The sequence below is a fragment of the Uloborus diversus genome, chromosome 7 (assembly GCF_026930045.1).
Source record: "Uloborus diversus isolate 005 chromosome 7, Udiv.v.3.1, whole genome shotgun sequence".
Lineage (NCBI taxonomy): Eukaryota > Metazoa > Arthropoda > Arachnida > Araneae > Uloboridae > Uloborus > Uloborus diversus.
The window spans coordinates 155,708,096-155,723,591 of NC_072737.1; positions in this window are offsets into that span (position 1 = coordinate 155,708,096).

Here is a 15,496-nt window from a genome sequence, read left to right on the forward strand (position 1 = left end):
TATCTTAGTGTTATTTCTGGGATAAGATGTCTTAGTGTTTCTCAGAGGTGACGATATTTTGTATTTTAGAAATAATAAAGCATTCAAATGTAATATTTTTTATAGAAATGAAATTCATTTTGGAGGAGTGAAATGGACGAAATTTGCGAAAGGGACCATAAATAATCAATACCGAGACAGAGATAACTTTCCTCGAGTGAATTTTGTATTTTAAAAATAATAAGGCATTCAAATGCAATATTTTCTTTATAGAAATGAAATTAATTTTGGAATAGTGAAATAGACGAAAACTGCGAAAGGGACAATAAATAATCAATACCGAAACAGAGGTAACTTTCCAAGAATGAATTTTTTTTTTTCAAAATAATAAAGTATTAAAATGCGATATTTTTTATAGAAATGAAATTCCTTTTTGGAGGAGTGAAATGGACACAAACTGCGAAAGGGACCATAAATAATCAATACCGAGACAGAGGTAACTTTCCAAGAATGAATTTTGTATTTTAAAAATAATAAAGCATTCAAATGCAATATTTTTTATAGAAATGAAATTCATTTTGGAGGAATGAAATGGACGAAAACTGAGAAAGGGACCACAAAAAATTAATACCGAGAAAGAGGTAACTTTCCAAAAATGAATCGGAAGATGGCAGGGAAAGAAGAAATGCGTACTATTTCCATTTTGAACATTTAGAATGTTAGACATTTCGTTGCCTCAGAGCCACAGTAGGATATCTTAGTGTTATTTATAGGATAAGATGTCTTAGTGTTGCTCAGTGGTGACGATATTTTGTATTTAAAAATAATAAAACATTGAAATGCAATATTTTTTATAGAAATGAAATTCATTTTTTGAGGAGTGACATGGACACAAACTGCGAAAGGGACCATAAATAATCAGTACCGAGACAGAGATAACTTTCCAAGAATGACTTTTGTATTTTAAAAATAATAAAGCATTAAAATGCAATATTTTTTATAGAAATGAAATTCATTTTGGAGGAGTGAAATGGACGAAGACTGCGAAAGGGACCATAAATAATCAATACCGAGACAGAGGTAACTTTCCAAGAATGAATCCGAAGATGGCAAGGGAAAGAAGAGATGCGTACTATTTCCACTTTTAACATTTAGAATGTTAGACATATCGTCGCCTCAGAGCAACAGTAGGATATCTTAGGGTTATTTCTGGGTCTTAGTGTTGCTCAGAGGCGACGATATTTTGAATTTTAATAATAATAAAGCATTTAGTTGCAATATTTTTTATAGAGATGAAATTCATTTTAGAGGAGTGAAATGAACGAAAACTGTGAAGACGATAAATAATCTATTTCGAAAGAGAGGTAATTTTCTAAAGATGAAATGGAAAATGCCTGGGAAGGAAGAGATGTCTATTATCGTAACATTCAACATTTAGAATGTTTGACATATTTTGTATTTAAAAAATAATAAAACATTCAAGGCATTTTTTTCAAAATTGTAATTGCTTTTTCTTCCTCGTTTTAAAACGTTTAAATAGTCTCGATTGCATTTTTGAAGCACAGTTCCATGCGTGAAATATAGTTTTAGATGCTTTAACAGTATTTTGAGACGCTATACAAAAAATCCTTATATATATATATATATATAAACCAATGATCGAGTAACGCTCTTGTTGTCATTAACGATGAAACTCACGCCACGGCATTCTAATTTAATAATATTTTTCGGTAATGTTTGACATGCAGGGAAAGGCTTTATTGTGACGAGGTTGAACTGGATCCGGTAACTTAACCGTTTTACTGGTAAGGCTGTGTCATTTCAGGGAATGAAGAAACGAAAAGTGGTTAACAATGAACGCTAACTACTAAAGTTTAAGGTTAGAATCTCAACTATCAAAATATCACCAAACAGGCAATTGCTTCGTTCAAATGTAGAAACAATTTTCACCGTCATATCTTGACGGCGATGTTGTAGTAATAATAATAATAATGTTTTTTTATACTCAAACAGGCGGCAAAGTCGCCCATTACAGAAGACAATGTACAGACGTAAAACAATGTGCAGACATCAAAAAATATTAATAATACAGTAAAACCTGTAAAGTTGACCACCTGTCCATGTTGACCGCCTTTTTCAGGCACGGAATTACCTTTATCGTATAAATCAACCTCTATGAATTGACCACCTGTTTAAGTTGACCAATGAAATAGTGCACCACAAGTGATCAACTTACACAGGTTTCACTTTAAAAACAATAAGGAAGACAGTGCAAAAAATAAACAAAATTTCAATGCCAACGAAAATGTGAAAGAATTTTCATATTTTGAAATTTTTTCACAATAAAAATGTCGATATTATCCGAAAATATATTGTATAATTTATAAGACTTATATTTAGCATTATTATCAGCTGATGGTATACGTATAATATTTGGAGGAAACATATTGAACTGCCTTGTATTTTAAACACGACCCAGGAAACTGATTTCACTGACACGATACGAGCATTTAATTTTGTTGTGAATCAAATTATAGTAAAACATAAGCAGAAAAAGTTAGCCTCTGCTTTAAAGGGAGTTGAATTTTAAAATATTTCTTAACTTCATAAGAAGATATAGGAAAATAATTTGAACCGCATAGCTGCAATAGTAGGTATCTCTTCAATATTTTACCAGGTTTGAAAATTTATTTAACTGTCGAAAGTGTACAGAATGAGATTTTGAAACGAACAGCAATTTCAACTTCGTTTTTTCATCCAAAAATTCAAAGCTTATATTCAACCAGTAGCCACCCTCATTCAAAATCTTTTTGACAGCCATTCTGTATTAGTTAAAAAAGCAGAATGATGAAAATGAGAAACGAATTTTCCGTTTTCGTTTGAAAGTACGAAAAATGGTTTGAAAGAAATTCACGAGGATTCTAAACCCTGGGGAAAATACTGAGATAAAAAGAACTGCAGCATTCCCCTTATATCCACACTCCCCTATTATATTGCCCCAATCCTTTATTCTCAACATTTTCAAGAGAAGGGAAGAAAAACTTCAAGCAATTGTCTCTGGAACTGGTTTTACCACAAACATTCTAAAAAAAAAATCTGCATTTGAGTCATTTTCTGTTTTGTTTAAGTTTAAAACATTTAGGAGACAATTTTGAAACTCTCAGCTTTTGGTATACTTAAATTTTGCAATGAAAAAAAAAAAAAACAGCCGCCCCCCCCCCCCGGCATTCATTTTAATTTTGACGTCTTAATTCAAATGAAGCAGTGAGAAGCAAAGGGATGTAAGTGGGCATTTTCAAGTTTTGAGACTAAAACGCGTTTAAAGATACCTAACTTCCTATTAAGCTTGCATTGAATGTTTTTTCTAAATCATGCTGTGCAGCAGCACCTACCAGGGCTACTTGCACTAACTCTTGTTCCAAGACGGAGGAATGGTTCACCTGCCATTTGTACTGGTTTTCTCAAAATTTTTAACTTCGGCACTTACATCTCTTTTTGAGCAATCACGATTGCTTATTGCTTTCATTTGACTGTTTTGATGTGCTATCATTTTATTTTCCCGCCAGCACCCTCTGCAGCACCACCATCGACCGGCCGCCTCACGACGCTGCTCCTCTAGCGAAAACCGTCTCCAGGTTGCATCCATATGCTACACACACGCGCATACATACACAACTACACACACATGCGCGCGCACACACAAATACATACACCAACACACATACACAAACACATACACAGACACATACACACACTCAAACACATACATACACACACACGCATACACACAGACACCTACACATACACACACACCTACACACAACTGCCCACACACTCATGCCTGCACAAAGACACAAACACATATGCCTACAGGCACATACACATCCCTCCCACACACAAACACTCATACACACAACTACCCACACACTCATACCTGCACACAGACATAAACACACGTACACATAATCCCAACACACAAACACACATACCCCCCCCCCCCCCACACACACATAAACACACACACTCGTGATTGCGAAAAACGTAATTTGAATTCAAGAGGTCAAAATTGAAATTTTTTTTTTTTTTATCACTTCCTCATTTGACGCTGCTTTCAAATAAGAATAAAATTCTTGGCGAATTGTTTTACAATTTACTTTTAAAATCAACATTGCATAAAGAACTTCGACTTGCAGCTGTGTCTTTTCGTTTGTCTACAAATTAGTGTAAGCAATTGCATCCTTTCTATGAGTGCAGTAGGCCCGGGAAAACATAAAATGCATGTTGAATAATTATGAATGATTTAATGTGTTGGTGTGATAATGTTTAAACAACTCCACCCCCCCTACCCATTGATTTTTGGTTGATCTTCAAATTTTTAAGTTTTCCACGTACATCCCCATGCTTCTCACAGCCTCAAATGATTTTTTTTTTCGCAACCACGAACTGCGATAGAACCCTAATCGTTGGGTTTATTTTCTCTACAAATGGAAAGGAATAGAAACGGACAAGAAATTTTCACCCGTCATATTGTGACTGGTGATTTTTTGTTTTTTATTAGGTAATACGAGGCATATCCGAAAAAAAAAAAGAAATGGTGATTAAGATGCGGTGATAAAGATAAAGATTTTATGGTCGAAATCCACCAGCACACTTATCATAAAGATTATTTACAGCGTATAACGTTGCGTATCTTTATTTCTTATCAATCTTAAATGATGGTAATCAGTAATCTAAAAATTTGTTTTTAAATTACGTTTTGCTGCTTAAGTTCATCTATACAGGGGGTTTTCGTGAAAAAACGTAATTTTAATCAAAAAAAATTTTTTTTTCAATGTAAATTCCGCTTAAGCTAAGCCAGAAAATATATATGAATAAAAACAAACCGCAGACGATTTGTAACTATGACGACGAAAATTTTGCTCTCTAAAAAGTTTAAACCGTCGTAATCTGTAACCGTAGTAGTCTGAAAAATCAGAGCAACATCAACTTTGGTCAGGTGAGGAGAATAATCAATTCGTAATTGCTCAAAAAGCTTTATAGAGAAAATCTTAACAGGAAATGCCCACTTTTGCAGCTACATGCTTCATTTTCAAGATTTTTTTTTCCCCCTTTTTTCGCAATGTAGTTCAGAATGAGATTTTTATCTTGAAATATTTCCTTCTTTTTTCAGATTTTTATATTAATATCGCCAAGAAGTTTATTTCTAAACTTGACAATACCTTCCATTGTGTGTTCCAGATAGCCCCAGCAGCACAGTTTAGAAAAAAAAGAAGACAAAACTGCCTCTGTTTGGTAGTCCACGTGTGTCAAGGGATGGAGGGGAGTCAGTTAGAATTCCACTGGTGTTCGACCGCAGCCGTTCGGGGGAGTTTAGTCCCCGGGATTTAGCAGTGTTGACAAGCGGCACGTCGTGCATGGGCAGATCCGATTATAGATCTCCCTTTTCTTGCAGGTGTTCGTTCATGACTTCTGCAGTGTTCGGGGCGGGAGAGGGACGTCTTTGAGAATGATCTCAGCTGCAATGATCGGAGGAACACCCTTGCACTTGTCGTGGATTCGTCATGGGGAGAGGCGGAAGTCTGCCCTATCCATTTATAGGCTACAAGATGGCCTATATTTTTTTCCTGTCAAAAAATCATTGATCAATGGTTTTATAAATGTGGGCATCAAGGGCGTATTTAAGGGGCAGGGTAGGTTGGTTAAAAAAAAAAAACTTTTTTTCAGCTAGAGTACAGGACACCCCCTATTTTTTTTTTTTTTTTTTTTTGAGCAATCACGATTGCTTATTCTTCTTACTTGACTGTTTTGATCTCCTTTGATTTTATTTTCCCACCGCCACCCTCTGCAGCATCACCGTCGACCGGCTCCTCATGATGCTGCTCCTCTAGCGAAAGCCATCTCCAGGTTGCATCCATGTCCTACACACATGCGCATACATACACAACTACACACACGCACGCACACACATATACACACACATACACACACAAGTACATACAGACACCTACAAAGGCACACACACACAAACACATACACTCACACATACAAACAACTACCCACACTTTCATGCCTACACACAGACACAAAGACATATGCCTACACACACATACACATACCCTCCCCCCACATACACACAACTACTCGCACACTTATGCCTGCACACAGACACAAACACACATGCCTACACACACATACACATACCCCTACACACAGCACACATACCCCCCACACACAAACACACACGCCTACATACACACACTCGTGATTGCGAAAAACATAATTTGAATTAAAAATGTCAAAATTCACATTTTTTAAAGACTTATTAATAGTATTATGCTGTAAAAGTTTTAGCTTCTTATTCAAATCTTAAGAGGGTACTCATTGACACGTTAATTTAACATTAGCTGTAGCATAGAAAATGTCACAAATTTGGGAACATTAAATTTCTCCAGCTTTTTTTTTTTTGTAAATATTTATTTTTTTTTGCAATATATATATATAAATGCATATTACTCGTGTGTATTATAACTAGTGGTACCCGCATGGCTTTGTCCGTAGTAGAAAATTAAAAAGGTCATTTAGTTCGCCTGTATATTTACTAATAATGGATGATGAATTTCTCTCCAATTGGCTATGTTCATTCGCTCTCCCATTCCACGTCATGATAATTTCGTAATTTACTCGTCCATCTTATGATAGTTTTGCTCCGGAAAATGTTCTTAAAATTGAAATAGAAAAAGAACAAAATCGAATGTTCAAAAAATCGCTCCGAGGTGCACACCCCCATGCTACAAACTAACTTTGTGCCAAATTTCATGAAAATCGGCAGAACGGTTTAGGCGCTATGCAAGTCACAAAGATTCAGACATCCAGACAGAGAGACTTTGAGCTTTATTATTAGTAAAGACATGTAGCATTGTTTTTTCAGTTCAATGTATTTTTTTTAACCCCAATCCCCATACGTATGAAGATTGGGGGAATAGGTTGAACACCCTCTTTCAGTTGAAATAGGAAGCTAAGATTCCTGCAGTATATTACTATCCACAGGTGAAATACCGAATATTCGGCCAGATTGTGACCGAATATTTGGTATTCGGCCAATTCAAAAGGGAGCATGCCAAGTAAAATCATGATAAGAAAAAGTTATGTAAAGTTTTAAATTGCCAACCAAATGTAATTTTATTTACCAGCACTGTAAAAACAATGTAGATTTTATTTTTATATTTTTGTGAAAGTATCTCGTATACCCTTGGAGATATAAGCATTTCTTTCAAAAATGCGAATTTTATTTTAAGGTGTTCGGCTCATAGCACGCAGAGTTTTAAGTCAACTGTTACTTAACCTTCAGGATATTTGACAGCATACAAGAGAAACATAATAATAAAATTTGAAAATAAAATATCGAAATTTTGTTGAAATATAAATGTTTAAAGCAGTTGAAAATTCACTGTGCGTAGGTACGCAAAATATATAAATTTATAACCTTTATAATCCAAAGCCTAGATAAATCCTACTCCTTGTTATAAAATTCCAGTTCAATATCTTAAAAATCCAAAAAGTTATCAGCGATCTTTGAGCCAAATTTCAATAATTCTCCAATAGGCGACGAATCGTAAGGGGTCGTTCGCAAACTAGTAACACTTGCCTGCCGTCATTGATTGAGATTCATGATAAAAACAGATTATTTGTGAACGATCCCTCACGAGTCGTCGCCTATCAAAAATTATTGAAATTTGTCTCATTAGATCGCTGATAACTTTTTCGAATTTTTAAAATATCGAGCTGGAATTTTATCACGAGGTGTAGGATCTATCTGGGTCTTGGATTATGAAGGTTATAAATTGATATCTTTCGCGCATGCGCAGTGAAAATTAAATTGCTTTAAACGTTCATATTTCATCAAATTTTTAGTATTTTAACTTCAAATTTTATTATTATTATTTTTCTCTTGTATGTTGTCAAATATTCTGAAAGTTTAGTAACGTTTGACGAAAAACTTCACGTGTTATGAGCCAAAAACCTATTTAAAAAAAAAACTTATTTTTGAAAGAAATGCTTATATTTCTGTGGGTACAAGAGATACTTTCTCGAAAAAAAAATCTACATAGTTTGTCCAGCACCGGCAAAAAGAACACATTACATTTGGTTGGCAATTAAAAACCTAACAACTTTTCCTTGTCTGGATTTTACTTGGCATGCTCTCTTGTGAATTGGCCGAATACTGAATTTTCTGCCACAATCTGGCCGATTACTCAGTATTCGGCCAAATCACTAGGTAGCATTACAAGTAAAATCATAAAAAGAATTTTGCATGTAAAGTTTTCAGTTGCCAACCAAACGCAAAGATTTTTTTTTCCGGCACTTTATTAGCATAGATAAGGGGAAGAAAAAGTCACTTGTGCGTTTATATGTAAAAAGAAGATTTTTCTTTTAAAAAAATAACTGTATTTTTTGGTTACAAAGCATTTACTCAACTGACTCAAGTGACTAAAACCTATAAACATTGCTTTAGGGAAAAAGAAAAACCATTTTGAAATGTCAATAAAGAAAATAAAAAATTTAAAAAAAATTATATTAATTTGAATTTTTGGCATCTTGAATTCAAATTATGTTTTACGCAATCACGAGCGTGTGTGTGTATGAATGCGCGTGTGTGTTTGTGTAGGCGCATGTATGTGGGTGCGTGTATATGTGTGTTTGTATGCATGTGTGTGCGTGTTGTGTATGCAGTGCTGTGTGTGTAGGCGTTCGTGTGTGTGTGTATGTAGGGATATGTGTTTGTGTCTGTGTGCAGGCATGAGTGTGTGTATGTGTATGTGTGTGTGTGTAGGAGTGTGTGTAGGTGTATGTGCGCAGGCATGAGTGTGTGTATGTGTGTAGGCGTGTGTGTGTATGTATGCGTGTGTGTGTAGGATATGGATGCAACCTGGAGACGGTTTTCGGAAGAGGAGCAGCATCGTGAGGCCGGTCGACGCGGCGGTGGTGCTGGCAGAGGGTGCTGGTGGGAAAATAATATCATAGGAATCCAAAACAGTCAAATGAGAACAATAAACAATCTTGATTGCTCAAAAAAAAAAAAAAAACGTAAACATAGTTTTATTTTAATGCTCTGATAACGAAGAACGAACATTATTTTAGACATTTATTTCTTTTATTTATTGATTTTACTAAGAAAAGAAAATTCTTGATTATTCTCCCAATCATACATAACCTTTGCTCTGCCAAAAAACAATTGCAAGTCAACAGTAAAATTAGCTTTTGATATACTACCCCCCAATACATAATATTATATGATTATCAATCAAAAATACTATGGTGTACATTTGAGTGGTTCAAAAATACATTTTTTCAGCTAGAGTCCAGGACACCCCCTATTTTTTTAGACTTACGAATAGTATTGTGCCGTAAAAGTTTTAGTTTTTTGCTCAAATTTTGAGAGGGTGCTCAATGACCCCTCAATTTAACATTAGCCGTAGCATTAAAAATGTCACAAATTTAGAAACATTTAATTTCCCCAGCTGTTTTTTTTTTTTGTAAATAATTATTTTATTGCAATGTATATGCATATTACTCGTGTATATTATAATATGCAGCATTGTTTTCTCAGTTCAATGTATTTTTTTAACGTCCCTCCCCATATGTACGAAATTCGGGGGAGGTGGTTGAGCACCCTCTTTCAGTTGAAATAGAAGGCTAAAATTATTCCAGTATATTACAATTCACAAGTCTAAAAATATTCAGGGGTGTCCTCTTATCTAGGAGATTTTTTTTTACATGTATTTGCCTTTTAAAATTTTCCGTGTTGTGTAATTCAAACGAAATCTTCTTTCAGGCACAGTAATTTTACAGCTATTGTCCGCACATCATTTTGTGATGAAAAAATTTACTCTTCAACTAAAAAAAAAAATAAATCAGATTTTTTTAAAAAACATAATGTTAAAAACAAAAGGTGAAAAAAAGTCACAACCTTGAGATGTTCGAAAAACACATTTCGTCGGAAACCTCAACCTACGGTCGCCAACTCAATAAAATTAAATGAATTCTGTAAAAGTGTTTTCCCTACAAACACACACAAAATGCAGAGAAAGTAACTTGTCCTCGATACAACATTGAAAGTTTTCGTTAAGCAATTCACTTCATATTAGCATCAGTCTGCAAAAACTAAAGGTAATGTAAAATCATTATGTCAGTAAGTTTTTAGCATTAAATTGAGCAAGTGGAAATTCTTTCAATTACGATGGACATGTTACTTATTCAGTAAGTTACCGCCCTATATATAACCAGGGAATTAAATCGAATCCTGAGTTGTGGTAGAATTATGGTAACCGGGTCGCAGGGATAAATTTTTTTTCTGGAAACCCGTTACCTTATCTTGGCTCAAAATTCTAACTTGCCACTCCAACAAACTCTTGGGGGCACTGCAACCACTGTCTAATGGCGGATGAAAAAGGTAAAACACACGCATGCCATAGCGTATAAAATGCTAATAGGTCTAGTAATTTTTGTTTGTATGTGTGATTTTTTTGTTTTATTCCATTGAAATTATTATTATTATTATTATTATTATTATTATTATTTTTAGTTTTATGGATATTCTGGCATGCGTAGAATTAAGAAGCATTACTAAACGTTAGAAATTAAAACAAATTATGCAGTTCGTAGTTCTCAAGCAGCCATTTCAACGATCTTGAATTCGATATTTATCAATCCTTGATGGAACTACATTTCTACATTTTCATTGAGGTCATAAGACTGACAAGAATAACATTTAATACTAGATAATTTAATTATATGCCGATACGATTGATTATCGAAAGAGGAAGATGATATTTCTGTTTTGTTTGGCTAGCGGTCATTGTTTTACATTTGTAGCTGCGTTAGTTCTTTAATCGTCGAATCGATTAATTTAAATTTTTTGCTTCTTGTGTGTCTTATTTCTCAATTAAATGATTTAATTCTGTTATGTTATGCCAATCATCAATACAACTCTCACGGATGTATGTGGTGATAGTTTTCTTATTAACTGATCTTCCATTATTTCTTTAAACTTACTGAGTTATATAATCTTCTACCTTTTAAACCCATTCACCTAAAAAATAGTTTAACTGAAAAGCGAAATCTTGCCAAGAGCTCTTTCCTAGCACAATACTAAACTATAACCCTAAACAATTTTTGGTGAAACTCTTCCGCCGATAATGTAAGCAATGAAGTAAGTTAGCGCACTATTTTGGCGATTAAAATTCTCAACTTTTGTTTTTGCTAGTTCAAATTTTAAACGTTTCTTCTCTGTTAAACATTTTTCATTCCGTTCTACGATAATATTTTCAAGAATATATTTTGCATAGTCCATTACAACTAAAATCTGCCGTAAAATAAGGATAGTTAAATTAATTATTTTTAAATTAGGCGGAGATGAAAGCCTTAATTCATCAGCTAATATTATCCAATCCTCTTTTCGAGCTTTAGATAAAAAAACTCATACCTATACAAGTTCACACAAAATAATAAAAAATGTTGTCCTTTCTTGGTAATACTGTATCCTCTTTCAAAAAAATGCTTCGAACAAACGAGCATATTCGTTGCTACTTTCAAGCCAATGCATAGTTTGTTAATCCAAAGGTTTTTAAACAATATAAGACACATAGAATGCATTAATAAATACTCATAACAAACTGCCTATATTTACCGTAACAGAAACCCATGGAACGCAATGTTTTATCATTTTCAGTAATTTTGTAAATCACCGTAAGGTGGCGTATTCGAGCGCTGGACGCTGGAGTTGCGAATTTATTAGTCTTGTATTTTTTTTTTTTTTTTAATTTCATGGAACTATAATTTTATCTTTGTCAACGGTATTCAACGGTATTTTTTTTTTCTTTTGGAACTTTTTTTTTTTGAATTCCATGGAATTATCGTTTATTCGGAACTCCAGCGCTCGAATACGCTACCTTGCGGTGATTTACAAAACTGCAAATGAAACTAAAACATTGCCACGTTGCGTTCCGCGTGTGTCTGTTGACGTAAACACAGGCAGTTTGTTCTGAGTATTTATTAACGCAATCGATGTGTCTTAGTTTGCTTTCAGCTACAGAAATTAATTCGTCCCTTAGTAGTATTCTCGAGCTTCTCAAAATAATGTTAGTTTTCATTATTTCCTTAATAATTGGTGAAAGCGAAAATTCTGGATTAACAAACTTGGCTAACGTTATACAAGGTAAAAAAATTTATTGTTTTGTATGAATTTGTAAGAATATGGGGTTTTTTTTAATCATAAATTAATTAAACTTACCATATTTTACAGCAGCATTTAGTTGGAATGGACAGTATGCAAAATATTTTCTTGAATATATTATCGTAGAACAAAATGAATAACCGAGAAAGAATTTACTTTATTCCTTTTATTCTCAGCTGAAAGGTTTCGCCAAATTTGTTTAGGGTTATAGTTTTAGTATAGTGCGAGCAAAGTAGCCTTGGCGAGATTTCGCGTTTTTAGTTAAACCATTTTTAATTTTTATCATGAGTGGAATAAAATGGTAGTAAGATTACAGAATTCGATAAGTGAATAGAAATAATGGTCAATCAACTGAAAAGAAAACTACCACCATATATCCGTGAGAATTTTGTTGATGATTTGCATAACATGACACAATTAAATCGTAACTCAGAAATTAGAAAAATCGAAACAGAGAATTTTTAAATTAACCGATTCGGGAATTCGAGAGAAATAACTCAGCTACAAATGGAAAACAATAAGCGCCAGCCAAGCAAGGCAAAAAAGTATCATCTTCTTTCGATAATAATTTGTAATGTCATATTGAATTTTCTAGCATTAATTGTTGTTCTTGTCTGGCCACAATTATTATTTAGTTTTATCAAGAATTGATAAATATCGAATTCAACATCGTGCAAATAGCTGCTTAGAACTACGAACTACGTAGTTTGCATTAATCTTTGACGTTTAGTAATGCTTCTTGAATTCTCATTTCTTTCTACGTGGGCCAGAATATCCACAAGACTTTGAAAATTAATTTAAAAAGAATAAAGCGAAAAATATCATACATACGAACAAAAATCACAACACTTTTAGCATTTTCTTCGTTACCACATGCGTTTGTTTTAGTTTTTATGTCGGCCATTAGACAGTGACTGCAGTGCCCCCTATAGTTCGTTGGAGTTGCGAATTTTATAACATTTAATGATAATCCTATTAACTGATTCAGTACGTTTGAATTAAAATTTGACGAGATGAATGTTGAAGACACGAGATGAAGACAATTTGACGAAAGTTGTCTGAATGAAGCTTTTAAAAGTGTTTATTTAATAGATTGTTTTAAGTTTTAATTGAGCTTTTACTCTACTTAATGCCGATTTCTTTTCCCTGATGGAATAGTTCAAACTTAAATGTAATTCTAAATCCACCTTTTTATATTGTTTAGTTTATTTTAAAATTTATGTTACATTTTAATGTAATTTTATTGTTTCTAATGGTCTTCTTTATGTATTTGGTAAAGTTGTTTAAAATTTGATAGAACTTTCAACGCTGATTCATTTACTTAGAACGTTATTTTACGTATTAACACAACTTTTAACAGTACTTTACAGATTTTCCAATTTATTTGGTGAATTATTTTAAATTTTGAGAGACCTTTTATTGTTTCTTCTTACATTTACTTGACTCACGGTTTTTAATTCTGATGCTTTTTTAACGGAGCTTTTGTTGTAGTTTTGTTTAGTTAGAACTTTAACATAACTTTTAACGTACTGAACGGTTTCTTTGGAACCTTTGGAATTTTGGTTTTGATAAAACATTTAAGTTACCTTTCAATGATGTGTACCTTAGTTTAAAAATTATCTTACACTTTAGTGTAATCTATAATGTTACTCAATGGTCTGATTTCTGAAATTCGCTGATCTGTTTGAACATTTTAATGAATATTTAAATAAACATTTTTCTCCTACCCTGTCTTAATTTCGTCAGAGATTCTTACTCATTTTAATGAAACGCTTATTGATTTTTATGTCCTAATTTATTTCATCGGTGGGTTTTCCAAATTTTAATATTGTGTTTTTAACCGACTTCAAAAAAAGGAGGATATCATTTATTTCTAACGTTAAAGAGATTTTGACTCTATTCGTTAACGGAATTCAATGTTAAATACATTTAACTACATCTTTACTAATAATAAAGCTCAGTCTCTCTGTCTGGATGTCTGTGACGTGCATAGCGCCTAGACAGTTCGGCCGATTTTCATGAAATTTGGCACATAGTTTGTAGCATGAGAGTGTGCACCTCGAAGCGATTTTTCGAAAATTCGATTTTGTTCTTTTTCTATTTCAATTTTAAGAACGCTTTCCGGAGCAAAATTATCATAAGGCGGACAAGTAAATTACGAAATTATCATGACGTGGAATGGGAGAGCGAATGAACATAGCCAATTGGAGAGAAATTCATCATCCATTATTTGTAAATATACAGGCGAACCGAATGACCTTTTAATTTTCAACTACGGGCAAAGCCGTGCGGGTACCACTAGTAAGTAATATAATTCAATATTAACTACATACTAATGTAGATTTTAATATTCTTTAGAATTTATCTTCAAACACACCATTAAAATTGCACTGAAATCGAAATCTGTATGATAATTTAACCTTTTCTTAGACAAAAAAATGTTTCTTTAGAACTGTTTCTTATTAGAATTTCACAAACGATCCTGTACAAAAAACCCTTTTAAAGAACGTTTTTGATAAATCGATATATGAAAATTCTATTAGATTTTACTTTTATTAATGTTAAAACTCGCAAAACAAGAAAAAGCTTTAAATTTTTTAACTTTCAAAAATTTATTTTAGAGTATAAAGAAAAATTCGATTTTGTCTTACTTTAGAAGTCAATAGTTGATCTTAATTATTATTTTTTCATTACGGAAATACACTTTTGAACTGAACTTTGTTCTTCGAATCGAATGTGTTCTTTTTGGTCATAAGAAGTGAACGAATGTCCCACAATTGATTTCCCCCCCCTTTTCTTGGTTGTTTTAAAATTTTAATTTAGTACGTAATTAGTACCTTATTTGATACTATGTGTAAAGATAAGAAAAATGAAGGAAGCTATTTAAACAACAGTTACTTGAAGTTTTATTGCAATATGGTTGGGACAGTACATTTATTCACATCATAAATTAATACAATACCAGATCTTGTATTGCTCAAAGACACTTTTAAAATCATATGTACAAATGACAAAGAACAGTCGTCGAAAGTTAAAAAATGATTTGATGACAATCACTCTCATTCGTGAAACTGAACACACTTAATTTTCTTTGACAATTTAGTTAAAAACTACTATATTAATTTGTTTGTTTGTGCTCACTTACTTACAAATCTTGTTTGTTTCGTGACTTATTACAAATATTAGCAAATTAATAAAATTATAAATTTTAATTATTTTTCCCACGCTTTTTTATGTAGTTTTAAACAAATATATGTAAGAGATAAAAATTTAAAATATCCTATT